Here is a 26,484-nt window from a genome sequence, read left to right on the forward strand (position 1 = left end):
TCTTCCAGTTAGTCAATAGCAGAGAGACAATGAGAAGATATGGGGGCACACTTGGGCAGAGCATTCCATGGGGAAGGGGAGGGGGAGGGCAAAGTAGAAGTCTCCTTGACTGGTGTCACCTCTGATTGGAGTATAGTACCGCCCTTGGGCATTATCATTTCTGTATACTGGAATGTTACAGAGCAAAATCTTATCTTAAAAAAGAAAATGTATTGCTATTACGTTGCTGGAGTGTTTTTTAAATAGAATGTATCTCTATCTCTGTCTGTAAGCCTGAAGATGCTGTTACAGCTGCTCTTTTTACCAGTGAGTAAAGTCTGAGATTTACTGAGAAGCACACAAGGCAATGCATTTCATTCTGAGGTTTCAGAGCAAAATAAAATAACTAATTCCAAGTTTTGGTGGTGGTGTGGGGTTGTGTGTGGGGAAGTATATTTGTAGCAGTGTAGAGGTCTGATACGGTATTAGCAAATAGGGAATCAGGATTCAAGGCATTCACACTCATTAGAGATGTTAAGATTGGAGGAAGCCTAGGCTGCAATGACCACACCCTGGCTGAGTTTGTGATCTCGATGGATGTGGACCTGGCTAAGAGCAAAGTCAGGACCCTGAACTTCAGAAGAGCCAACTGACAGCTGTTCAAAGAATTAGTGGATGAGATCCCATGGGACACGTTCCTCAGGGACAGAGGGTCTGATCAGAGCTGGCAACTCTTTAAGTATATTTTCTTTGGAGTGTAAGAGATCTCTATTCCCATATGTGATAAATCAAGCAGGGAAGGTAGAAAACCAGCATAGTTGAATAAGGATCTGCTGGTCAAACTTAGGTAAAAGAAGGAAAGTCACAGATGGTGGAAACAAGGCCATTGTGCCCTGGGAAGAATACAAAAATGCTGTCTTGATGTGCAGGATTGGATCAGAGAAGCTGAGGCACTGACAGAAATAAACTTGGCAAGGGATGCAAAGAATAACAAGAAGGGGTTCTACAGGTACATTGACCACAAAAGAAAGACTAGGGAGAGTGTAGTGCCTCTGGCAAATGAAGACAGAGAATGTGTCTGATGACATGCATCCCAGGGTCCCGATGGAACTGGCTGATATAGTTGCCAAGCCTCTCTCCATCCTATTTGAAAGGTCTGGGCAGTCAGGTGAAGTTCCTGGTGACTGGAAAAAGGGAAACTTCATTCTCATTTTTAAAAAGGGTAGAAAAGAAGACAAGGGGAACTACAGACCAGTGAGACTCAGCTCTGTGCCTGGCAAGATCATGGAACAAATCCTCCTGGAGGCAATGTTAAGGCACATGAAGGACAAGGAGGACAGCCAGCACGGCTTCACCAAGGGTAAATCATGCCTGACCAATCTGGTGGCCTTCTACGACGGAGTCACTGCATCAGCCAACAAGGGAAGAGTGACTGATGTCATCTACCTGGACTTCTGTAAGGTCTTCAACATGGTCCCACATGACATCCTGATCTCCAAATTGGAGAGAGACGGAATTGAAGAGTGGACTATTTGGTGGATAAGGAATTGACTCAATGGCCGCACCCAGAGGGTAGTGGTCAATTGTTCTACGTCCAGGTGGAGACCGGTAACAAGCAGTGTCCCTCAGCGGTCTGTCTTGGGCCTGTTTCTTTTCAGTATCTTCATCAATGACATAGACCATGGGATTGAGCACACCCTCAGCAAATTTGCAAAAGACACCAAACTGAGTGGTGCAGTTGATACCAAAGAAGGAAGAGATGCCGTCCAAAAGAACCTGGACAGGCTGGAGAAGTTGGCCCATGTGAACTGCATGAGGTTCAACAAGGCCAAGTGCAAGGTGCTGCACATGGATCATGGCAACGCCAGACAAGAGCACAGACTGGGAGAAGAACTCATTGAGAGCAGCCCTGTGGAGAAGGACTTGGGGGTTCTGGTGGACGAAACGCTCAACCTGAGCCAGCCATGCGTGCTTGCAGCCCAGAAGGCCAACTGCATCCTGGGCTGTACCAAAATAGGTGTGACCAGCAGGTTGACGAAGGTCCCCCTCTGCTCTGTCCTTGTGAGGCCCCACCTGGAGTGCTGCGTTCAGGTCTGGGGCCCCCAGCACAAGAAGGACATTGGTCTGATAGAGTGAGTCCAGAGGAGGACTACAAAGATTATCAGAGGGCTGGAGCACCTCTCCTATGAAGAAAGGCTGAGAGAGGTGGGGATGTTCAGCCTGGAGAAGAGAAGGTTCCAGGGAGACTTCATTGCAGCCTTTCAATACTTAAAGAGGTCTTATAAAAAAGACGGGACTGTTTACTTGTGTAGATAATGATAGGAGAAGGGGGAATGGTCTTAAACTAAAAGAGGGAAGATTTAGACTAGACACTAGGAGGAAATTCTTCACTGTAAAGGTGGTGAGGCACTTGCACAAGTTGCCCAAAGAAGCTGTGGATGCCCCATTCCTGAAGTGTTCAAGGTGAGGTTGGATGGGGCCTTGGCCAACCTGATCTAGTGGGTGGCATCCCTGCCTATGGCAGAGGGCTTGGAGTCAGATGATCTTTAAGGTCCCTTCCAACCCAAGCTATTCTGTGATTCTATGATACATATTTGGTCTGTTTTAAGCTCTATCAGTCAGCCAGTCTGAGCCTCTGTTTACTAATGTGTGTGAGATATATAAGAATCTCAAGATTATCTGAATTAATGCTTGCAAGAAGCTGAGAGGTTTTTGATAAGCAGTGTTATAAAAGAGTGAAGAAATATTTTTAAGAACTCTACTTAAGTTACTTCTGTTTGTCATTTTACTGGCAGTAGGATAAGCAGTCCTGGATTTTCCTATTACATTACCTTAATAACACAGCATGGCAACATTATTATTTTTCTAAGGAGGATCATTGCAATGTAAAGATAATTTTTCTGTATATAGAAAACACCTCCAAAAAGCCAATACTGTAAGTTATATCTTATTTCTGTTTATTTTGTTTTGTTGGGATGATTGTACAAGACTGCTTGTGTCTGCTGTACATGTTTCATTGGGCTTGGAATGTTAAGTAGTTGTCTGCTGGCAGTACTATATATTTATTTTTTTTTTTACCTGCCAGTGTCCTTGGGTGTAGCCAAGGTGACCAATGTAAAATGAATAAAATCTGGTTTTGAAGTTAAACATAGAATGTCTATTATTTCTTACACAGCAGAAAACTTAGGAATTCCAACAATGAAAGTCTTTATTTTTTGGCCTGTGTCTTCAAATAGTAGACAGTTCCATTATTACACTTAAGTTTTTGACATTTTTTATCTTACAGATTCATTTGAAAACCTGTAATGATACATCCCCAAGTCTACAACAAAAAGAAATTGAGAGCTTTGTTAAAAGAAAGAATTGTTGATTAGAATATTATGTTAAAAAATCATCATTGATTTTTTAACTGTTCCATTCTATTTCAATGTCACATGCCACAGAAGGATTACCTCTGCTACTCATGCCCAGAAATAGGCCCACAATACTATACAATACAATACAATGCTGTAAAATGATAAGGAATGGTAAAAAAATATTGTTTGTCTTGAAATGCAGCATGGATTTAAAGACCCTGACAATTCAAAAAACATTCTTGCATGTTCTCTTCTGTATATTTTTTCTTACTCCTTTCTCCTTCCTTGTTCAACTTATTGCTTTGCCTTTTTATCCTTGCTATCTTTCTATTTTTCCACACTCATTTCCTTGCTTTCTTTACTTTTGTTCTCTTGTTTTCCCATCACCATTCCCCACAGCCTCTAACATTCAAGTTTATGGCCAGCTGATGATCATTTCAACTTTTACTTCTGAAGGCCAAAGCACAAATAGGAGGAGACAGACTGATCTCAGTGACCCCCTTATTTCACTTTTTCTCTTGACTGTTTTTACAGTTTCTAAAAAAGTAACACTTCCCCTATCACGAAAAAACAGAGTATAAATGAACCACTCAGGGAAGGCAGCAGCATTACTCTGCTTTCCTGGGCCATTGAGGTTACGGGATGAGAAAAACACTTTGGACTGCGAGTCACACCATTTCTCTTCTTTGTACCTCATTTTCTGAGAAAGAATACGTCAACTTGAAATCATGATAGTGTGAAATTATAGACACAATCTGGACTGTGATTGCAGGTTTTGTGTTCTAATGAAACATGTTGCTGTGTTGCTGTTGAGTCAGTCAAGTTATTTATTTCCACGTGCAATTATTTTCAGATCAAATAATTTTGGTTGATAAATTATTGGTGATAAATAGAAGTGGTCCCAGTCTAGAAAATATTGGGTAGGTGTATTTGTAGATAACACTTCTTGTGCTGTATTTATACATGCATATTTTATGCCTATGTAATTCTTTTTCTCAGTACACAGTGTTCAGCACCTTTCCTCTTCTGGATCTCTACTCTTCCTGTTGCTGCTTTACTACTACCCAGTGTCTCTTAGGCGTGTTGTGTTACATTATGAGTGTGCTCAAAGGCTTTGAGATATTGGTATGGCCAATGACAATCCCCCTGTGATTTCTAATTGCTATCTAGAATCCAGACGTTCCACAAAATAAATTAAAAGTTTTTCATACTAAAAAAAAAAAAAAAAAGGAAAAAAAAAGTATCACAGACACCATCATACAATTTATTTTTTCTGGGCAGTCAAAGAGTGAGAATGGCTATTTTCAAGAGGTACATCTGTGGAGAAATAATCACACTTACGTAGAAATTAATGTGGACCACATATGGACACTCCACCTGGAATGTTTTGAAACAGCCTTGTTGGTTGAACTGAAGGACATTACTGATACCAGGAGAGTGTAGACACGAGAAGTCTCATTCTTTGTCTAATCCTCAGAATTATTAATACTGTTTAGCTCTCATTAACAAGTCAGGCATTTTTATCATCTAGCAGTATTCAAGATATATAGCTTTCTTCTACAATTCAGAACAGGAATTACATCTTCATTGCTTCTACAGCAAAAGACTGCAGCTCACCATGAGCTTCTGGCTGGCAATCTGGATGCACTGCCTAGAACATCCCCGAGCATGCAGCATTGAGTGGTTTTCATCTCACACCACCTTTCACTGTCTGAAAGCTAAACATCCAATCTAGGTCGTGTTTAGTCAGCAGTGATAGACAAACACCTTTAGAGGCCGATTCACCACATCCCAAGAGTAGTGTCTTACCATAGCTAAGTTGAATTTCCCTTTGCAATGATGACTAGCTTAACCCGATGTTTAACTTTCAGTGATGACTGTATTTTCTTATAATGTTTGATCTTCTACAGGTACATAATTTTTAAAGCAACACATGAACTGTCAAATGAGTTTGAGCATATCCCCTGAACAGTGTTACAAACTTTGTCTGATTAAGGAGGTCAGATTAGGATGGCTGAAATGAAAACACGATATTGTTCTACACTTGCAATTACTGAGAATAATATTCTAAATAACCATAAAACAGTGTAGGCTTTAAGACTGAGAAGTGGGAACTAGCTTCTAAAGCAAATAATGCTGTCTCTGTCCCTAATCTGTACATGTCACAGACCTCTAAAATGGACACTGATTCTTAACCTGATAGTAAGATGTAGACTTTCTGAAGATTTCAGTTGGAAGCGATACAAAGAAAGAGAGAGTGAGAGAGAGAGAGAGAGAGAGGAACTTCTCAAAGAAGATGCAGTTTTCCAGTAAAAGATCTCTGCATCACTTGTTGCTAAGTTTGTTAATTTTCAACTTGGTGTGTGCATTTCCATGACAACTGTGCTAAAGAGGAAGTTGTCTTCAAATGGGCACTTAGGGCCATATTCTTACAGCACAGTTCTTTCTGCAATTTCCCTTAAAGAAAATGATACAACTCACAGAAGAATGTGGTTCTCACTGCAAAAAAGGATGAGGAATATAAAGCACTTTTCTCACTATTTCATGTGCATATGCATACGTTATATTTGAACAAATGATTAAGAGAAACAGAGAAGATGTCCTCCAATTTATAAGAGATGTCAAGGAGTAGCACAGCACTGGCATAACTTTGTTTGATATGTTGACTAGGATCTGAGAATGAATATATACAAATATCCCTTTCTGACACCAAAAGTGGAGGAGCAGTGATTTGTAACTCAATTACAAATTTACCATTATTTGGAATGACTGTTGTGTTTTAAAACACTGCTAAGTTTTTAGGCACACATATTGAGAACAAACAAACTGATACATTCTCCCACGAAGGGCAATGAAGGTGAATTTAAGCAACAACCTCAGAAAAGAGAATAGTGATCTTTTTCACTTGGGTAGACAAGCTCCTTTTGCAGACAAATCCCACTTTGTTCTGGCTTGTCTTAAAAAGTCTAATCAGGACTTTTAATCTGTTTCAACTTGGAAATAAACTTTTTTATTTTTATTTTTTAATATTTGTCATCTTAATGTTAATTTTTTTTTTAATCACTTAGACTTGAGATCTGAGCACCTTCTAGTGGGGTTTGTTCCCATGGCAGGCGGGTTGGCATTAGATGATCTTCAACCCTTCAAACCATTCTGAGATCCTATGAAAACTGCCCTTAGTTCTAACAGGGTTAGACACAGGGAATAGGAGTGCACGTAAAAAGAGCGTTCGGGTCATCGATTTTCCTTTTTAATTTTGATTCCTGCGAGCTGAGGTGGAATCAGACCCGCGGACCTTCACCTGCCGGGTCTCCAGGCGCCCGCAGAGCCGCTGCAGCTCCGCGCTGTGCCCGAGGGAGGGCGGAGGCGACCCGTCCCGGCAGGTGTCACTGCTCCCCGCCGCACCCGGCAGAGGTCCTCGGGCTGAAACCCACCCGCTCTGCCGGGAAGCCGGCGATGCTGCCGTGGCACAGCTTCCCCGTGCGGGAACAGCAGAGCCCGGACCTCCAGCCGCGCTCAGTTTGCCCTGAGCAAAGGGTTTCCCCTTGCAACAGCCAATTTGGCAAGTTGCTTACTGTCCTGGGTATTTATGGTTGCTTTTTTGTATTTAAAGCGTATCAACCAACGCTGCAGAAGCTGTGTTAAGCGGAGTTTTAGGGGATAGGATTGCGTTTGTCAGTCCTTCTGGGGCTCTCTTCTGCAAAAAGACACAGGCAGTGCTTGCTCAGCTTCGCGAAACATTTTCCTTCCACGTCCGATTCACCTGAAACGTGTGGGAAACAACCCCAGACCTCTCCCCACTTAATTTCCTTTGAATATACGGCAGCGGAAAAGCCGTGATGTCCTTCCCCACCCAAGCGGTGCCGAGGCGGGGGACACGGGACGTCTGTCTGTCTGGGGAGGGCTTCGCCCCTCGAGCGCTAAAATCCACCCAGCTTTACCAAACAGCCTCCCCGGGTAATTTTCAGGCCGCCCGAAAGGGACTGCACGGGGATTATTTGGGGAGGTGGTGCGGGTTTGGCAGCACCCCGAGCCGCGGGGGGCACCACCATCCCCTACAGCGGCTGAGTGACCGTCCGTCTGCCCGTCCGTCCGACGGGGCGATGGGGCCGGGGGCGGGGGGGGGCGCTGGGCCGGGCCGGCGTTGGGGCGGGCGGAGGGAGGGAGAGAAGGAGAGAAGGAGGGAGGGAGAGGAGGGAGGGAAGGAGGGGCAGCGCCTCGCCGGCCCCGCCGCACACACCGACCGCCCCTCGCCCGGCGCAGCGGCGGCGGGGACCCGGCGGCGGCAGCCAGCGCCCGGTCGGACGGGGCAGGTGGGCACAGGGGGGCTGCGGGACGGAGGGGTGCGGAGGGGGGCTGAGGGGTCCTGCGGTGACCATCGGTGTCCTCCTCGTCCTTGCGGAGCAGCTGGCAGCGGCTCCGTGCGCATCTCGCCCCGTGCCACCGAAATTTTTGGGGGTCCGGCTCGTGGCGGGGCTCCGGGTCTGGGGCTGTCGCTGCTGTCCCCCGAGCCCACTCTGCGGGGTAGGAGGCAGCGAGAAGCTCACCCCCGTCCGCCGGCTTCGGGCGCGCTGGTTTGAGCGGTTTTATATATTTTTTTAAAGGTCACCATCGTTGTCGTGGAAAGCTTTCGGCAGTCCTGAACAGAGACTGGAAGTAGGGCGTACAGGGAGGGAGAGGGATGTTTGTGTGCGTATGTAAATAAGCATGACCTGCACATGGAAATGCACATCTGCTTAATAGCTTGACTTCGTTCCAGCGGACGTCTTTCTGCAGAGGCTGCCTAGAAAAATTCGCACCTGTGTGGTATCCCGTACATATTCTGTTTTGGCTGCAGTCGCAGAAGTGTAAATATTTCCTATTTTTTGTTTCAGCCAAGAAGGAGGTTCAAACTGGAAATGTAGGTACAAATCAGTTAGGAAAAACGAAACACCCCAAAACAGCTGCTTTTCCTAGAATGAGCTGGGAATGCCGTTTTATTTGTAATCTTATGAATTACTTAAGTGTTGCTGCCAATCTCTGAGTGTTTTCATGTAGTCAAAGCAGATGTGCAATTCTAGTATCTCTAAATGAGCTCTGACATTTTCCTTGGGTACCCAACTTTTGATTAGAGAGAGAGTTTAAAACCTCAACTTGTAATACGCCATCACTACTGAAGGTGTCTGATGTTGTACTTTCTCAGGTTTGTAACTGAGATTTAGCAGCAGCAGATTAACATAATGACTAAATGTAGGAAAAATGTTTTTATCCACTGGCTTGGAAGCAAAAAAAAAGGTCTGGAGAGGGACATCTTTTTCCCAGCAGATAAGCTACAGACCCACGCGGAAAACTCTTAGATGCTTTGACTGACCAGCATGTCTGTCGTGAGACTGAAACTGAAAGCTGGCTTCAGGCTTCAGCTTCCCTGTCGACACCCCTAAATGACATTTGTGCCCAATAACACAATAACGAGAGAAAAGCATACATAATTAGCTATGTGTGTTCTTTTTGAAGTGAAGGAGGGGCATGCAACTCTGGAGACAGAATTTAGGGAAAAACAGGCTGGGTGGGCAAATTATCTCTATTGGTTGCTACTCTGTGGACCTGCAAATAAAATGGTGTTAGAAAGCCTGCTTTTGTCTTCCATCTCCATTTCCATAGGAGTTGGACTTGAGGACCCTTACGGGTTCCTTCCAACTCAGGATATTCTGTGATTCCCCGATCTCGAGTCAGAAATGCCAGCTGAGCAGGTGTGGTCTGGACTTTTTAATAAGCTGGACAAACAGTGTAATTTAGGTCCAAGTTCTTAGTTGTTCATACAACTCATGTGGCTGCACAGCTTGAGAACATCAGACTTAATCTAGTAAAATGTATTTCACTTTTCTTACAAAGTCAACTGCAATCACCATGTGCCGTTGTCATACGATCAAATTTAAATGCAGATCACTCCCACAAGAGGTAGATCAGTTGCATCATGCTAACATTGATTGTTAACAATGCTTTGGAGACAGCACGATTTTGCATTTGAGTTCTTTGGATGCTGAATTTGTTAGTGTTACAGATTTAAAGAAATCTCTGGTGGAAGCTGAGCAGCTCCCAGGATTGGCAGTGAATTTTCTGTTTCTTCCTCACTGGTTCAAATCCATATCTTGAAAAAAAAAAATAATCACAACTTCTGGCTGCTCAGTGACCTATGGGAAGTGAGTTGGTTGTGTCTATTTAATTTTCCTGGAAATCACCTATCATACTTGCACTGTTCTTTGGGGCAGGACTGTGTATGCCAGTTTCAACCCTCCATAGGCAGCATCAGTAGACAGAAACAGTGATGCCTTTGCCTCTGTGACGTGATTTTGCACCCCCTTTGTATACCATTAATTTTGCTGTTTAGCTGCTGTAGCTGAAATATGCATAGCTAATGCCTACACATCAAACACGACTGTAAGCATGGACTTGTGTCCTCAGGTGGCGGGTGTCCAGGGAGGCCAGAAGGTGGAGGATGAAGGAGCCCAGGGGTGACAGTTCTGGCCTTGTGAGTGGTCCATTAGTGGCTTTCATAACCATGTTTTCCACAAAAGGATGTTCTACTAAATGGGGGTGTACACCCAGGGAAGCAAAGGCACTTTAACAAAAGCAGTTAGCTCAGCTGTGCAAAGAGCACAGGAACCACGCATTAACATACTTAAGTTTGATTAACATCTAACAGAGTTTGGAGTGGGCTTTTGACTGCAGCTGGTAAGTGTCCATTGAATTTATATTCAGATTACTTGGCAGGAGTTTTGCACCATGTCTGTACATACCTTTTTGTTGTCTAGGCATTTTCACTTCTTCTCATTAGGGAAAGTAAGTGGCTTTTGAGGAAGGAAAAAAAAAGATTCTCTTCACTTGTGCTACAATTTTAGTCAAAATTAGGGTAGGTTAATTCTTCTGTGGAGAATGCTGTAACATGGATGTGATCCAGTTTGTTCATTTTAAGGAATACAGAATATAGCAATAAAAAACTACAGTGAACCTTTCCTTAGGTGTGGGGTGGAACAGAGCAGTGGAATTACAGTCAAGGTTCTTACACCCATGTTCCTGTTAGGTGGTGCCTTGCTTGATGAATGATGCCAGTGGCACCAGATTTCGCTATACAGTAGTTATGTTACTGACTTACTGTCAGCAATAGAATTTGATTCTAATTTTTAATATTAAGAGATTGGTTTCCGAGTAATTGGTACTCATATTTCTCTTGAAAGATTTGAAACATGCACTAGAATCAATATATCATGAACTTAGACATCATTGCATTATTTTTTCATCTATGATTAGATTCTGTTTCTGGATATTCCAAATGTTTTTCTTATGAAAAGAGTAATGTCTGATCTAAAGCCATCTGTCAGAAAAGTAGGAGGAGTATTCTGGGCAAGGATTGGCTTTACTAGAATAGCTTTATTGATTGTGTCAGCATTCTTGTTAATTAACCCATTCAAACTGTCTGGATTTTAATTGATGTTTTGCTTGTGTAAGGATTTGTGGTTCATTCCTTTGGATGTACACATTAGGTTTATATTAAAATGTAGACAGCCAGCTCTTAGTGTTTTATCTGTGTTTTGTATCTGATTGTCAGAGAAATTAGACCACAGTCAGCAATGAGGTACTAATTCTGAGCCCTTTCAATATGCCAGACAATGAAAGAATATAGATTGGGAATCAAAACTCATAAATTTAACTTTGAAATTGACTTGCTGTGTGACCTCAGAAAAGATGTTGATTTTTTTTTTCTGCAGCTGTAAAAGAACACTGCTTCTAACACTGCTACCAAATTATTTTAGTTGAAGAGATGCAAGTTAACATTTGCAAAGTTACTTGAATACAAAGACTTACTATAAAAGTATCTTATATTTAAAGTAGAAATACTAGCACTGCTAACAGCTGTAGGTTGTGTGGCTCTAGTAACAGGAGCTGTATAACAGCACAAAAACAAAAGCAAAAATGATCTTGCCTTTTGTAGTCTAAAATCTAAGACAAAAGACAATAGAAAAAAAATGAAGGACAATGAAATCATGAAAACAGCTGTCAAGCCACAGTCATAGTATTGTTTAGAAAAATCATGAAAATGTTTAAAGAGGTTAATATAAGTTTTTTCAGCTACTAACAGTTCCTCATAAGAGGGGGTCTTTAAACAGATGATGGCACAAACCTATTTCCCTGCAAAACTAGTATATTTCCAGTGAGGGCTGGTGCCATGGCCCTTCCAAAAAAGGGGTCAGCATATTGTTAGATACAAGAAATGATGGGTATGGGAAGAGGCCATGAAAAGCATGAGTTGTGAAAACAGGAAGCAATTGAGGAAGTGTTTCAGTGAAATAGCTGACATGTCACATAGAAATGGGGAAACATTCTTTGTATTAGTCTTCTGAAGGTATATGAAGACGTATTGATCAAATTTCCAATCCACCAAAAAGAAGCTTCAATGGTCAGATAGGTGTCAGACTGTACGAGAGTTTTGTGTGTGGATAGAAAGTTATAATTTGGACATTTGCAGGAAACATCCAGGAAATTTGAATTCAAAACATAGGAGTATTTAGAGAGAAAACTATGTCAAAGATGATTCACCAGATACTAGCCTAAATAGCTAAAAGGATGGTGTCCCACAGATACCGAGAAGGTTTTCAGAAGAGACGAGAGCACTCCAGCTTTAGTGGTAGAGAATTTCATGTGATGTCCTAAGGGGCAGTAAGTAAAATAGCTTGAGACTGTGTGCTGGCTCAGAGGAGTCATGAGCTTATGGAGATGCAGAAGGTGGAGTTGTCAGCCTGGTCTAGAGAAAACCAGCAGGGCTTTGTGGTGTCGGTGAAGGTGTCCAGACATGAGGATGGGGGATCCTGACCTTTCCTCGTGGTGTCTTTCAAGGGCAGTGCTGGTCCAGGAGGAAATGCTTGAAACAATGACAGGATGCTGAGAGCAGCGAGGGCTGGTCGAGGCACCTAAAGAAGAAACATGAACAAGAGAGCAATAATGTGTGCTTAGGGCGACTGACACATCTATGAGCAGTAGTAGGATAGAATATGAAACCTGGGTTTAGCAGCAGTTATGTTGCTTTAAGGGACTGCAAAGGAAAGAAGTATGAACTGGGCAGGAAGCAAATAAACAAGCTGGTAGTTTGTTGTTTCATGCACACTCCCACATCTTTTGGAAAGAAGCCATTGTTTTTTAAAGTTTTGCATACATTGCAAGCACTATACTGTAAGTTCTTGTTTTGTTGCACTTATCTCCTTCAGGGTTAGATCCCGTAAGCTCTCTTCAAAGTGAGTAGTACTATATCCCATAAGCAACAGTATGAGACAAATATATGCAGCACAAAATGCTTCAAAGAGACAGTGAAGACATGAGGATGTAGTTCTTAACATATTTCAATCTTAGCCTTGTGAGAAGATTTTGTATTAATGGAAACAAAGACATGTGTTTAGGCTCAATGAGTTCAGCATGTGCACAGCATCTTTTGAAGTTTCTCTTACACTGAAATCTTGTTTATCTACTTTTCAGGACATTTGTTGTAACAAAGTCTGATCGGGTGCTCAGTAAATTTAAAGGATTTACGTAACAAGTAATAATATTTTCACCTGCTAAGTTACTCATTTATCTTGTAGAACTATTTTGATATAACTTTTATCTTGCAGGCATTTTTCTAAGGTACAGGAGAAAAATATTCAAGGTGGAGATAGCTTTGACTTAAAATTTTCCCTGTCTTGGCCTGTTATTTGGAACAAAATACTTGCTGATCAAAAGAGGTTAGGTAAAGTCATGATGAGATCTTCAGCCATAGTTTGCAGCATGTCTGGTGATGCTGTCCACTGGCTGAGCTCGGCAGTCACACCGCAGCTCTGCCACAGTGCTAGCCCAGGTTTTGGGAGCTCTCCCAGAGCTCCCCAGCTTCGGCTTAGACCGTGTGTGGGGGCTTCACATGAGGAACCAGCATGTGCTCGAGGAAGCCATATGCTGCAGTCTCATTGTGACATGCAGTTAAGACGTGGTCATAATTCATATCTATAGATCAGGGCTGCAGGGTGCATCTGCCTTGCATTATAGACCCAGCCAGGAACAACGAGGTTGTTAGCTGGTGGAAAAAAGGGGAGGAATTTGCAGCTGTGATGCTGTGCTTGTCTTCTCCTAAGCTGGATTTTAGGGGAATCCCACTAACATGGTGGTACCCTTATGACATCACATACTGCAAAGGTGAACTAGATTGAACTTTTTTCTATGTTTTCACTCAGTGTTGGCTTTATTCAGACCTTTTGTACCATAGCCATCTGTTTTCTTATTAACCACTTGAGTTTGATTTTGATTCATGCATAATGATTTAGCTGATGGTTATTTTACGTTATTTGCCCCTTTCTTTACGTAGAGAAGTTTTAGAATCAGTTGATTTGGATGACAGCTTTTGAATCCTTATGTTTAAAGTTTCAGAATGCTAAACTGATTAACTGCAGGAGCGAAAGAGTCTTCATCACAGGGCTCTGCCAAAAAGAGCCCCCAAAGTGAATGTTTTGTGTGAAAGCATGCCTTGCAGTTTAAGCCTGGAGTGACAATAATTGTAACACAACACTGTTCATGTGACAGCCAGACAAAGAGGCCATTATGCATGGCTGGCTGGCATCAGATCCTCCGAAAACCAATAGTCAAACTAAGCTTGGTAGCCCTGAGAATGTGAATATGCTGGAAGCAGTTGCATGTTAAAAAGAAGGAAAAGACATGTATGTGTCTGTGTGTATGCGTGTGTATGTGCCAAGGTCTGGTTAAATTGTACTCCAAAATGACATAACTGGTTTGTGTATTGTTTTTGGAAGTTGCTGCCAGAAATCAGCAAAAAAAATAATGTAATGTAGAACTGAGGACAGACATGGTGGAAATCAGAAAGAGTGTGTCAAGAGACCATGCAGATCTTTCAGTTCCTTTTGCCCTGTGCTACAAGGTTGATTCCATACAGTGCACTTTTAAGCATGCATAATTGAGTTATAATTTCCTCTAGAGTGTTTACAAAACTTAGAACCGCACTGGTCTGTCAACACATACATGTTATGGTTACTAGAACTTATGCACAAATAATGGTCATGTGTGTTTGTGAGAAGCATTTGTTTGGTGACTTAAAATCCCTCTTGAAAGGGTTCAAGTTGATATATGAAGAAATGTCCTTGACAACTTGTGAACTGCAGCAATCTTGGCCCCAGAGGCAGCATACTTGCATCAGCCATTGTAAATGTACTTAAAAAATAGGATACAGCAGCTGGAGTGGAAAGCTCTTCAATTAGAAATGTGTTTGTATAATACCAACTGTTCTGCCTTTGCAGCCCTGAGGGCTGGATTGTCTTCTCCAGCGCACAGGCGGTTGCACCCAATGTTGGCCAGAGCTGCTGGGGATCATGCCTGGCAGAGGTGCCTTGGCCTCATTCCCCACCTACTGCCATGCGTTACCTTTTTGTTTGAATTCTGACAGAGGACTCTATTCAACTTGCCCCTAAGCCCTCAGCTAAAGGGAAACATGATTTACACGGGTCTTTGCCTATTTGTTGGTATATTGGTACTAGTATAAGAAAAAAGCACTATGAGGTCAGTACCTTAAATTTCCTGAAAGGCTCAAATATATGTTTTTCATTTGTGACTATCATAATTTTTGAATACAGAAATTCAGAATAAAAAATAATTCTGTATTCTGTGGTTGTGTTTTGTTTACACTGACGCATAATTCCTACTTTGTTTGCACTTTCCTAGTGAATATTTTACAATTTTACATTAGAAAAGCTTTTGAAGTGCTCAGAGAAACAGAAAGCTTCTTTTTTTTTTTTTTTAACTAGTAACAGAGTTGTATTAAATAATTCATCTTCCTATTTATTCAGTCCTTTGTCATAAGGCTTTTTAGTGGAGGGTTTTGTCTATACTTTTGGGAGAGGCTCTCACCAAAATTATCTATGCTTGTATTAAGAGTTTTGTGTCAGCAGAATTAAGCTGGAGAGGGTTAGGCTGTATTTTGTGTTTGAGGTACAAGTGATAAATCAAAAAGCATGGTATATTGATATCTGTATGCTAACGAATAAGTGCCTGGAGAGCTGATGTTTTGGTTTCTTGCACTTGCACCAACAAAGGTCCGAGCTCTGCCCTGCTTCATCCAGCCCTTTGCCACCCTCACTTCCCACACACCAAAAACATAACTGTCAGGTGTTCTTGTAGGCTGTATATGGACTCAGCACAGATTATTTTTAATGACAAGTTGGTTGTGGTTGAGGGTCAAAACTGGAGACCTTAATGACTTTATCTGAATTTTATATTTCAATAAAAATCCCACCTAATTTTGACCTGACACTTGGACATTTTTTGGTGGTTGTTGCTTCTTTCTTTTACCTTTAGTACGCATGAAGGACACTGCAGAGTTTTGTTGGGAAAATACCAGGAGGTGTTAGTTTTGGGGATCAAGACGGGTGTAGTTAGACTCCTGACCAGCTTCTTCTCCAATACTTATCTTACATATTTTAGTAAATTTTTGTGATAGAAAAAAAATTATAGTGAGGATACAATTACCTTAAAGGAGGCTATGGTGAGGTGGGGATTGATCTCTTCTCCCAAACACCAGGTGATAAGACAAGAGGAAATAGCTTCAAGTTGCACCAGGGGAGGTTTAGGTTGAATATTATTAAAATACTTCACTGAAAGGGTTGTGAAGTATTGGAACAGGCTGCCTAGGGAAGGAGTTGGGTCACCATCCCTGGAGGTCTTTAAAAAACATGTAGATGTAGTGCTTAAGGACATGGTTAAATAGTGAACTTGCCAGTGCCAGCTTAAAAGTTGGACCAGATGATCTTAGAGATCTTTTCCAACCTAAATGATTTTATGATTCTGTGATTCTATGATACAGGATACAGCCGAGCTGGCATCCAAGAGAGCTAATCTAAGAAATTCATCCCATTGATAAAGAAACCTTCTGGGACGAGTGGTTTGTGAGTGAGTCAGGTAAATAAAGTCTTCCCAGTGGTAAAGCTGGGCTAAATAGGCTGCTTTTTTTTTGGGGGGGGGGGGGGGGGGGGGAGGGAAGGGAGGAGGGGGTTGTTGTTTTTCCCCAAACAGTACTCAAGAAAAGGATTTGGTACTTCGCCAAGGTACTTTACTTTTTAAACTGTGTTAGGAGGATGACAGCCTGCATAGGAGCTGGGCTTCCCTTTTCTCCTGCAAGTGTTATGGAAATGACGCTTGTGATATCTGTATGTACTGCCACTAAAGGATGTTTGTAGGCCACAGCACAGCCTTTTTACTGGAGTGGATTTTAATTATCCATATAATTACTTTTTTTTTTTTTGTGCATAAGAATCTCTTCAATTATAATGTCATTTCTAATGTCTTAAAAGTGCACATCATATGAAACAGGAAATTGTCCTTTTCCTAAAAAACAGCAAAGCAAGAAGCCTCTTCAGATATGAAATCTGTTTTCTCATGTGGCCATTATTCTCAGTGAGAGGAAATTGTTTCGAAATACCAACATTTGGATTTGTACAAATGAACTCATGTCCCAAGTATGTTTTTCTGTTCAGATCACATCTGTCTGTACTGTGTTTGTTTCTGAGGCCACAAAAGCAGGACATTGGAGTATGTATTTTAAAAATTATGGGTAGGGTATAATGCTGAGATGGTGCTGTATGTTTCTTGTCTTTTTCATACAGTTTGGTGTCACTGTCTCTCATGACATAAGCTCCTGCAGTCCTGCCTGATGCTGTCAGATTCTCCCATTCTTTTGGCCTTTTCTAATGCATTGGAAGTATACAAATTACTTTGCTTGGTGACTATTATTATACTTTTATTACATATATATTTATCTTAATAAATACTAATATGTTTAATATATAAATAAACCAAAGTTTTAGTACATCAAAGCTTTCTCTTAGGCATATATCATAGAATCATCAAACAGCTTGGGCTGGAAGGGACCTTAAAGCTCACCTAATTCCAGTCCCCCTGACGTGTTCCCTGATGCCACCCACTAGACCAGGTTGCCCAGGGTCCCATCCAACCTCACCTTGAACATCCTCCAGGGATGGGGCATCTGCAGCTTCTTCTCTGGGCAACCTGTGCCAGTGCCTCACCACCCTCTCAGTGAAGAATTTCCTCCTAACATCTAATCTAAATCTCCCCTCTTTTAGTCTAAAACCTTTCCCCCTTGTCCTGTCATTGTCTGACTGAGAAAAAAGTTGCTCTCCATCTTTTTTATAAGCCCCCCTTTAAGTATTGAAAGGCCACAATGAGGTTTCTCCAGGGCCTTCTCTTCTCCAGACTGAACAGCCCCAGCTCTCTCAACCTGTCTTCATAGGAGAGGTGCTCCAGCCCTATGATATATGAGTGGTTTTACTTCATCGTGGTTTACAACAATAATACCAATATAGAAAAAATAAAGAAAAAATGAAAAAGGGAAAAATAAAGAAATGAAAAAGCAGACAAGTAAGAGGGCATTATCAGTTTCTTTAGAGATGACCAAGTAACACACACTATAATAATTATTATAATGTACTTGGTTATTATCATTGCCGTAGCAGATTCTGGTTAACCAAATGATTGTTTCATGTGCCAATTAAAAAATAGTTTATTCTCCTGACATAACAAAGTTCTTGGCACCCATGACCAGACTGGTGCTGCTGCTGCTTTGTACCTGGGGTTGCCTTCCTGGCATAGCATAAAGGAAAGAAAAAATACTGAAAACTGCAGTTTCTCAGAGTCGTGTTTACAAGCAGAAGAACTGGAAGCCAAAACCCACCCCCTCTGGAGCTTCCTCAGCCTGTACAGACTTCACCACAGAGCTGGGCGCTGGTGGATGCGCGGGCGCTGTACCTATCAGTCACGCCCGGCCTGTGGGGCCTTGTTGTGAACTGTCAGCCCTCCCTGATTGCCTTCGCAATCAAAAAAAATCCGCGAAAAATCGATTCAGTTCCCTGTGCCCATGCCCCTCCTGCCGTGGGCGGCATGGGGGCTGTCTGGGCGCTGCTCCCTGGCGTTGAGGGCTCCCTGGCCCCTGCACCTCACGGCCCTGCCTGCCCCGCCATGGCGCTTTGGTGCTACCCAGGCCCGCGCCACATGCGGGTGGGTGACCTGAGCAAACCCTGTGGGAGGACAGAAGCCCTGTTGTGTGCTCACAGAGCAGTTGCTCAGAAGCTGGTGTACAGCTGTGGCCAGGCTTGTTTAGAAGTGAAGAGTAACTTGATCCTTTCATCTTTTTTTTTTTTTCCCCCCCCAGACTGATACTGTAAATAACAACTGTTTCTGAAGGGTATCTGCCAGTGAGATTGAAGTGTGTATTTTAAATTGAGGAATAGATGTCATGAATATTTATGCTGTCTGCAAATATATGTATTTTACATTCTACCTATTTTAATTTCTTCTAAAATAAAAGGCATAAGAGAACAGAGGCTGATGGCCTGATGTTCCCACTGGCGTCAAGTAAACCAGTCAAAGCTTAAGTGAAATCAGTGGTTAGGGGGTAGATGAGGTGAGGAACACGAATGCGGCATCCTCACACTTTGCCTGGGTAACATGCTGTCAGGTGTATGAGCATTCAGAGATCCCAGTGGTGCGTCCACAAGCAGAACAACTTGTCTCTTTTAACAGATTATTATTTTTTTTCTTTTATAGAAGAGCTGCATTGCCAACTCTGTGATGGACTCTGCTGAGGACGCATAACATCATTAGTGCCCTGTGTGCTTCAGAGTCGCTTTGGATGCAGAGCTAGGTGTTGTAAGTATTGCTGTGCAGGTATACAATGGGGCTTCACCACTCTAAGACAGAAGATGGCACTGAATAGAAGTGAATTTCTGGGCAAGCTACCTAAACCATGAACTCACAAAATAATCAATTTTTAATTATTGAGTAAGCATGTTGGGTGAGTAGCTGTTGAAAACCAAAACAAAAGTACAGCAAGGAATATAATTCCTCGCTGTAAATAGCCCTACTGCTGTCAGTAGATTTTTCCATCTCCATAACCCATTTCAGAGAGCCAGGAGACTTGGTCACATCTCTGAAATGGTATTGTTGTTCTGCAACTTTAATGCACTTTCAAGATGTGCTCAACCCTTTCTTGCTCAATGCTAGTTTATGCCAATTTGCATTATGTATGAATAATAACAGCCAGGAATTGTGAAGTGAACCTCCAAGGATGCAGTGATTTGGAAAAAAGTCCAAATTTGCAGTCCTTGTCTGCACCACTAAAATACAGATATATATATATTTTTTTTCAGTCTTTGAAAACTGTCAAGCTTTCTATGCACACCCCACCCTTTTACAAGTTGAATTCTGTTTTGACAGTGAATCAACTTCAGAAAATAGATTTTTGTTTGGTTTGGTTTAGTTTGCTAAAGTAGTATTGGGATGCAGGGAGGAAATGCTTTTCTCCTGGCAATGAGAAATGTAAAAATTTCTTAGCTTTCTGCTTCTTGTTATTTGGTAGGAAGCTGTTGGAATGAAGTAGAAATCCACTGCAGTCACTCCAAATATGTTTAGTGGAATTCAGAAACATCTGTGGAGTCTGCATGCGAGGACGTACTTGAAGCTTCCTTTTTCCTCTCCTGTGGGAGTCTCTTACCACACTTCCAAAAATTACCCTGCTTTCTTCTGTATTGCCTATCTCCAGGGAAATACCAAAGTTTTAGTACATGGAGGTTTTCTCTTAGGCATGTATGTGTGTTTTTCTTCATTGCAGTTTACAACAAGAATGCCAATGGGAAAAACAAAGAAATGCAAAAACAAACAGATAAGGGGGCATTATTGGCCTCCTCTGAGACAAACCAAATCTGTTAAAAAATCCTCTCACTTGTGATTCTGTGTGCAGTGATTTCTTTGTGAATGCCCAGTACCCCCAAACCTGTGTTTCCTGGTTCTAATAATGATGCTACAGACATGGTAAGCACAATGTGGCAAAATAATATACTGGAGGCATTGAGTCCTGAGGGTTGGCTGAAAACAGGGACTAGGAGGCCTAAATTCTATTTTCTGCTCTGCTGTTGATGTCTTTTATGAAATTAAATAAAACATCTAGACAGGAGTCTAAATACTTTGTATTTGCGGTGTGGTTCATGGTAGTAGCCTAGAGAACAAAAAGCCTTACATTGTTGGAAAAAAATATTGTAGAACTTGAAAGGAGTTATGCTAATAAAAATACAATATGTAAGATTATTTCATGACATATACTTAAAAGTAAGTGTGCTTAAGTAAGCGAAGCCTAAATTAAAGAGAATAAGGGAGATGAGGTATTTGCAAAAGCCACATAAAAAGAAAGACACCCGCAAGGTAGAGAACCACACAGGAACTTGCTGGAACTCGTTGTAGTCTGGAGTAGCTTTGGACTCCTGAGAGCACAACAAAGACCTTCAGATAGTAGCAGAGAGCATCTGCCCTGGCTCATCTCAGCCAGTGGGGAAGACTTTCCAAAAAATGATCACTTATTGTCATGGAGGGAGTGAATTGGAGTGTCCCAGTCTGCCCTCCAGAGAGAAGAAAGGTTTATTCATGGATTAGTTCACAAGGCAGCTGATAGATTGGGTTGGATGAAGCGACTGTCTTTTGTCCCAGCCCATGGTAGACAGCTTTTTTTTGGCTTTCAACATCAGGACATCCTGGTGCCTTTCAGGAGAGGATGCAATGGATATTGGTAGAGTTTTTGTTGCTCTTTTACGCATTCCTACCTTTCTTCTGACTTGCTAGCGCAGAGCAGAAAATTAGTAAGGAAGGTCAAATAATCCCTTGCTCCTTACTGGATGAACTGGATGAAAAGAAATAATTTTAAGCAATATGGCAGCTGGCCTGTCCATCTTCCTTGGTAACAATAGCAACACACATTTCTGTGCATTTAGTAAAAAAGCTGTGTGAAATTGGAAAAGAGCAGTTAGTTGAGGGAGAATGCCTGAGTAAGCTCAGAATCATTTTGCTATGTCAGGACTGGTAGATGTGAATCGTTCGGATTTTAGAGCCAAAAGAATATCAGCTGTTAGTAAAAACACTGTAATAGTGGTCATATACCAGCCTGGGTGTGGAGTTGTCATAGTAGTCATTACCATGAAACTGAGTCTTCAGTTATAAGAAGTCAGCTGTCAGCATCATCCAGCATATCGCCATGGGCAGGAGGAGAGATGTGCTTCCTCCCAGCATCAGGCAATTCCTCAGGGTGGCTCCTTTGATTGCTCTCACTAACATGGGCTTTTACCCTACCTGGGTAACGGCAGTTAGGTTTGCTACCCCTGCGTGAAGTGCCCAGTTAAGATGCCTGGGTATCCTTGCTGCAGTCAGCCAAGTGACCTGGCAAATGCTGGCAGCTTTGAGCTGTTGGGCTGCTCTGTATCTCAGAGGGAACAAGAAGTTTCATGACTTAATTCAGGTTTCATCCCAAATTTCCACACCGATCAGAGGAGAGTGTCCATGTCATTTTTGTTCTTCCCAGAAGCTCCCTGACTGTGACCGACTGTGCAATCCCTCTGCAAATTCTGCGCTGTTTTTCACTGTCCTCTCAGCTGGTTGCTCATCTGTTATCAAACTAAAACAGCAGTTGTACTACTCAATGTGAAATTTTGTCCTGGTTGGTTCTACGGATTGCTTATATCGCTCATTAATTAATGAGAGATGACACATTCACACATTCAAATGACCATTGCATTTCCTTCTGATTGTTGTAAATGCTTTAAAAAAGCACTTTTTTTTTTTTTTTTCTCTTGATGAATGTCTGAACCAAGGCCAATGTTCATGTAACTTTAACTGAGGAGCAGCAGAAGTTGTAACAGAGATGCTGCTAATACCAGTTGGGCTATAAGTTATAACTCTGCTTACAAAGTTTGTCTGTTTTCTGGCATGGTCTCTGACACATACACTCCAATCAATCACAGTGAAGTGCCTAATAACAGATGTGGCAATTAAGCTGAAGAATTCTGTCTGTCTTTTAATTTTTATTACAGAGAATGACAAAGTACCTCATTAAACCCACCATCATAGAGATTCTTTGAATTTGGCATACAAATGTCTGCAAAAATTAGATCTCTGAATAGGGTGCCTTGTTACTAAAGGTGCTTTGTCAGACAATGCTATCAATAGACCGTTTTTGTAATGACTGATATGTGCTCATGCTACTGCTGTCCTTTTACAACCCATACTGCAAAGAGGTACAGATTTAAAGAATGCAACATGTGTCCTAAAGGATAACAATTTGAGGGATTTAGGGCCTTGTGCTCAAGTTAATAAAAATGCAGTCTTGATTCTTCTAGCTTCAAATTACACTGCTTTCAGCTGGAATTAGCAGCAGACATAATTTTTAGGAAGGTTTCAGATAACCTGGAACCGAAGTAAATTAACATATTTTAATAGGAAAATTTATCTTGAAAGAAATATTAATTAAAACCAGAAAGGTCTTCTTTTGATTGTTAGAGCTTCTAAGGCAATTGCCTTCATTATTTTCTTTTAATGATGAACCAGTCACTCTTTTTAAAGGAGATTCTGGTTCATCATTAAAATAAATGAATTTAAGAATGTAATAATTTGGAATGTATTCAAAATTAAGGTAAGAGAAAACTGAAAATGATATAAATCATGACTGGGAACTTTGATATGAAATTACTTTCATATTATCAAAGTATTTTTATGCATAAAATGCACAGTTGTTTACTTTGTCATTGCTGGAAAGAACATGTTTTATTACTACCAATCACTAGTGTTGGGTAGCAGTTTTATTTCTTTAGAAGTAGTATTTTTTCCCTAAAGCACAGCACCTTGCCTTCCAGCTGCAACTAGTTAGCCAGTAGTATAGTGAATCTGTATGTGCCTGCGTGCATTTACCTGCATCTATATATATGCACCAGCGTGTGTGTATGTGTGCAGGTGTTCATGCATGCAAACATGGAAGAGAGAAAACCTCTAGACCCCATAGGCATCTATCAAGCTGAACTTCTCTCCAGGGGTATCTTTTCTTCTCTGTTGACAAATAGGAACACCAAGAACTAAAATTACACGACCACAAACATATTTTTAAGTTTGATTTTTTTTTTTTTTAATAATGAAGTGTTGAATTTAGGTGTCTTAAATGATCAGCTGTTCCCTAACCCTTTTCTTATTTATATGTCTGCAGATAGTACAGGCTACAGATGGGGCAGTGTGACCAATCCAGATTGTTACTCAGTAATGTCAAGGAGCAGTACAAATCAAACAAGCTAGTCTAAAGTAAAGGTCAGGGATTATTTAGAGAGAAGGCTTACACATACAAGCATTGTTTTCAGAACTGCAGATGTTCATAAGCTTTGCGAAGGGCATATAGTTAAGAGTAAAACAAAGTCTTGCCCATGCTCTCCTGGGGGCAGAGGCAATGAGGTAGAGTGACGACCAGTATAAATGGACACGATGTGATCACTTGGCAGCATCTCTTAGGGCCTTCAGATGTAGTAAATTAGCTGTGGTGAAGGAAAATAAGTGAGAAATGAAATGACAAGATGGGAAAATCAGCCTGATCTTGCACGTTAGTCTATATCTTGTTCCATTTATTCCAGCTAGTAACAAATCCAAAAGATGCACTGAAAGGAGCTCCTGCTGTTGTTAAGCCACTTTGCTGTGGTAACCATGGTCTCAACATGTTGTTCACTCTGTAGGTTAGCCTCAGCCGGTTATCTGCTAGGCTCACTGAAAGCTGTTCAGGGAAGAATCGCCTTTGACTTTAAGGGAGTAGGATTTACTCCTTTAACTGTGGGTTTGTTGAATAGAATTATTCAGGCTCTTTTGGTTTTGCATTATGGTCTTCCATTTTCCCCTTTGAGGAAAGAATGGAGGAGTACTATATCCATTCTAACTTTTGCAAAAGCCAAAATGTGAAAGAAGTGAAGGAATGAAATGTGAAGGAAGACATTTTCACAAAGTTCCTCATTCTTTCATCAGAATGTTTTGTATTTACTTTGTTCTGGGGAGGGGAGTCTTGTTCAAGTCATAGATGTTTTGAACTAGATTGCTGGAGATTGAAAACAAAAGTTGGTGAGTAATGCATTAACATGTTGAGAAGCTACATAGGCTGTTAAAATGAGTTGGCATCGGAATTATTTTTTTTCCTTTGAAACTTGAAGACTGTTACAAAGTTATGAGATAAGAATTTCCAGAAATGAAATGCTCAGTCTAAATCATGAAAAAAGGAGCTAACTGAAATAACAATTTTGTTTGCTGTAGTGTCATATGTAAATGACATTTCTTTGGGTGATTTAAAAATATAAGTGTACTGAAGCAGTATTACCAACAAACTTATTCACAAATTACAGCTACTTGTTAGCAAGTAGAAGATATAAACAAATGAGTGTGCTTATACCTGTGTTGTTCATGATGAAAGGGCACAGTGAAAGGCTGTTGCAAGTGTGGGGAACTGCAGATTGAAGATTTTTGTCAGCGATGACAGAGGCTATGACAGGAAAGGAGAAGAATCTAATATAGGAGGGCAATGTATGTGGAAAAAGAGAATGTGTATGTAATGGGGGAAGGAAAAAAACAACAGAGGAGGTCTTTGAAGAGAGCTGAAACAAGAAAGCAAAAGACTGTTACAGGAAGATGAACACATTTGAAATGGATCCTAAAATGCATAGGAAGCTAAAGGAATAGTCAGTCTTGTGGTTGTGCTACTTTATGCATTGGCAAAAAGTTGGATACAATGTCTGGAAGGCTGGTAATTGAGATAAAAGGAAAAGAAAGTTCACAAAAGCTACGGTCAAGAGAGGGTAAAACCATGAATGAAAATTTCCGCATAAGTGGAACCAGGGAATTGGTGTATTTAGGTGACCACAGGATTGTCCCAGGCAATTTGTCAGCAACCACAAAGTTTTCACAGTTGCATCCATGAATACAATATCCTTAGGAAAAAATAAATAAAAAATCAGATGTCTGGTCATGTTATCTGATAAAGGCACTATGCTAAAAATTCAGTAAAGATTACTTATTGTGTTATTCTGTTAAAAACAGAGCTTTTATACATGCCAGTAACATCTAACTTTAGAAATAATTAGCCCTAAACAAATGCATCTGGATAGACCTTAGTGCCTTCACCTGTACTATTGAAACAGTGCTGGGATTAATATACAGACTGATAGTCCAGGAAGGAGTACATTATTTGATTAAAAAGGGAAAAGGGTGGGGAAAGGTCTGTTTGTTTGGATATGGTTTCTGAATCAACTCCTGTGGTGTATAGCCTTTCTTAAAATGTATGTTATTTGCTTTCTGTTAGCTGTCAACAGCCACGCTGGGAAGGATGCCCAGGGCTGATGAGTGCCATCTGTGTATGGACTGAAAGCCGCTGGTGCATCTCTGAACAGTCCTGTGCCTGCCAGCCCAGTAGACTTGCGCCTAGTGCCTGTCCCCCACTCGCTGCAGCTCCCTGCACTGGTGGCATCATTCCAGCTGGGGGACGGCACCAGCCAGATCCCAGCTCCTGCATGTTCCTATGTCCTGCCACTGCTTTCTTCCAAAATGTGGTTGGTGGCTTCCCCAGGAGCAGCTGGCCAGCCATAGGGCCTTCAGATGCTGTGGAGAGGGGCTGGAAGGAGAGGAGGAGGACCTCGAAGGTCTGGATGGAGGGTGCAGGCAAAAAACAGCTGTAGTAGCTTGCTTGTGTTCAGGTGGTCTGCTTGGAAACGGTAACCTCTGAACAGCTACACAAAACTTGAGAGAAAGATCAGGCAAGACAGGCTCCTGTATGCACTTCACTTTGTGTGGAAGAGAGAGACCTACTCTGGGACCAAGGTTCTCCACTGGTGAAAGCTGCAGGTTGTAGTGACCCTGAGGCAATGCTGCCATCAACATATGGACACAACCTGTTAAGATTTTCAGTGATCTCTGTTTACAAAACTAGCTAATTATAAATTCTTTCCAGAACCAATTTCCGTTTGTTTGTTCTTACTCATTTCACATGTAGCTTCTCTGTCCATCACTTACTCTTGTTAAATTATTTGGCTTGGGATGAAGGAACATTAAACATCTTGAGGAATTTCCTTCTTTTTTTTTGTTTACTTTTTGTATGAGAGCTAAATAAATCATTCTCCAGGGATACCCAGACCAAAAATAGATACTAAGATACTAAGTACACTTACTTGACATGGTTCACTTAATGTTTCTTGTTTAAAAGAAGTTATATCAGGATTTATGCTCTAGCTGCCATTTCATCTTC

General features: G+C 41.5%; 1 protein-coding gene across 3 annotated transcripts in view; it reads left to right on the top strand.

Moving 5' to 3' along the window:
* The first annotated feature begins 7,532 nt into the window (after window positions 1-7,532).
* Window positions 7,533-26,484, top strand: part of MEGF10 (multiple EGF like domains 10) — a 101,961-nt gene continuing 83,009 nt past the window's right edge. Inside the window, exons 1-2 of one of the 3 annotated variants that reach the window (XM_048050532.2) lie at window positions 7,533-7,648; window positions 18,957-19,058. The gene's annotated coding sequence lies outside the window, so the exon portion shown is untranslated. Of the gene's footprint in view, window positions 7,649-10,027; window positions 10,047-16,193; window positions 16,296-18,956; window positions 19,059-26,484 lie in introns of those variants that run through there. The other 2 variants (XM_066987978.1, XM_066987977.1) reach the window with 2 other exon arrangements.

The sequence above is a fragment of the Anser cygnoides genome, chromosome Z, assembly GCF_040182565.1.
Source record: "Anser cygnoides isolate HZ-2024a breed goose chromosome Z, Taihu_goose_T2T_genome, whole genome shotgun sequence".
Lineage (NCBI taxonomy): Eukaryota > Metazoa > Chordata > Aves > Anseriformes > Anatidae > Anser > Anser cygnoides.